The sequence below is a fragment of the Galeopterus variegatus genome, unplaced genomic scaffold (assembly GCF_000696425.1).
Source record: "Galeopterus variegatus unplaced genomic scaffold, G_variegatus-3.0.2 Scaffold10361, whole genome shotgun sequence".
In the NCBI taxonomy this organism is placed as follows: Eukaryota; Metazoa; Chordata; class Mammalia; order Dermoptera; family Cynocephalidae; genus Galeopterus; species Galeopterus variegatus.
In genome coordinates, this window is record NW_007736472.1 from 58063 (window position 1) to 60258 (window position 2196).

The 2196-nt window shown below is 41.2% G+C and overlaps 1 pseudogene; it reads right to left on the minus strand.

Annotated features, from left to right (window-relative positions):
• Positions 1-1696, minus strand: part of LOC103609961 — a 7649-nt pseudogene extending 5953 nt beyond the window's left edge.
• Between the last annotated feature and the right edge of the window lie 500 nt (positions 1697-2196).

Sequence of the window (2196 nt, forward strand, 5' to 3'; positions counted from 1 at the left end):
TTGTCAATGGCAGAATTTCATTCTTTTTTATGGCTGGGTAGTATTCCACAGGGTATACATGACAGTTAGCTCAGTTGGTTAGAGAACAGTCTTTAACACCAAGGTCAAGGGTTCAGTTCCCTGTACCAGCCAGACATAAACACACACACACACACACACACACACACACACACACACACACACACACACACAATTAATTTCAGTCTATATTTTTCTTGTCACCCATTTCAGAAATGGTGTTGGTATCCAAGTCAACACAACTGACATCTGGTGTAGGATCACAGAGATCAAAGTATCTTGAATCAGTCTCTACTTGAATGGACATTGTGCCCTCAAGACATCTACTAAAGCCAGTGGGCGGAGAGGAACATATGGGCATGGCCAATGGACAGGGAAAATCATAGACACTAATGCTTCTTTCCCACTAGTAAGCACGGAAGGTCGTAAGGAATGAATGAGAATTTTATGTTCTGTTACTGCAAACACTAGTAGTGCTGCAGTATTTTCAGGGCCTAAACTCTGAAGTAGATTTGGAAACTTGCCACCACTCAGTGGAAGGTGAAGAAACAGGCTGACCGAGAATAAGATTATATGGTGATAACTGAGCTCAAATCTGTGGTCTCTGAGGCGATAGAAAAGGAACTTCATGTATAAAATGAAAAATATGCTTCCCAATTGGAAGGACATGAAGTCCAGAGATGGAATGATACAGAAAAGTCAGAAACTTCCTCAATGCATAAAAAAAAAAAAAAAAGGCCTGTGAGAAAGAAGACCCGATGCATTTTCTGGTGTGAATTGTTTCAGAACTATCAGATTTCCAATCTTCTGATGATGCTAAACCCAAAAGATATCTTTGTTTTTCTGTGAGATTCTCCTCAGAGTATGGTTCGTAAAGCTGAACAGCAGCACCACAGATCTTTTCACCTGAGGCTCCAGTTAACACAAATGTAGAAAATACAGGGAGAGGGTGTTTGCTCTTTGGTGGCCAGCATTCAATAGTTGCACCCACTGGTAAACAAAATAGGGGAACAGATTCTGGTAGTAGTAAGAATGACTCATGATCTTCTCAAGCATATTTACAAATTAGTCCTGCTTTATGATACAGTGTTAGTCTTTGGCACTGACTTTTATAACATAATTACAGGGATTATTCCCACATATTGTTACTGAAATTCCTGTTGACTTTGGAGAACGTGTGTGGTGGACTTTCTCCTTTACTGGGTATAAAAATACACATGTCTGTGACAGCCAAGGAATTCTGAGTCATTTTTCCAGAGTCTCTTCAGTAAGTGATAGAAATTCTTTGTGATGAGGTACTGCTGCTAATATTTGTAAGGCGCCCATAGGGAGTACTCTGAATAATGTCACAAACCTGTTTCAGTCTTTCTTTCCAGTCATAAAAAAAAACCAGATCTGTAAGAGGAGCCGTATCTGTTCCTCATCTATAGCAAATGTTAATCTCTGGCCCCACAAGACTTCCAGTATTGAGATCAGCTGACAATCCCATTGGGGTAACATCAATACACATATAATCCTGTGCCACATCCTCCCCTGAGAAATTTAATAATAATTGAAACATCTGTGATAGGTTATTTTGGCTTAGCTATTTGATGACAGGCATCATTGAAGTGAATTTCAGTGTTAAGCCAGCAATAACAAAGTAGTCTGCAGCATGAGGCCCCTCATCTTCAACCATCTTCCATTACAGAAGATTATGTTCTTAAACTTGGAGATTAAGCTTAAGCCAATTGCATAGTCCCAGGAATATCCAAACTGAGAAATTAATAATAAACGTGTTCCAGGCTAGTGTTGCCCATTTGGCAAGTAATGGAGACTGATTCGGATTCTTTATTTCTCTTCTCACTCCATTAGGGCAGAGTAATTAAGCATTTGCCACCTAGGCTGACACTTAAATACCATAGTTGTTGACATGGATAAACTAGATGATTTCAGTCTAGTACCCAATAACCACCACGATCGGGGCCGCATTAATGAAAGTCTCTCTCTGAAAATGATACCGGATTTAAATTTGTGAGTTCTGCAGGCCTCAGATTTTGAGAAATACCCCCAGCTGGCTCCTGCATGAGCAGTGAGTCAGGCTGGGAAAGAAGCGCTGGATCCCCTCACCAGGGCGGTGGAAGAGGAGGGGCTGAATGTCATGGCCTCTGAGCCCACTGAACGCGCTGAGCCCCTCCA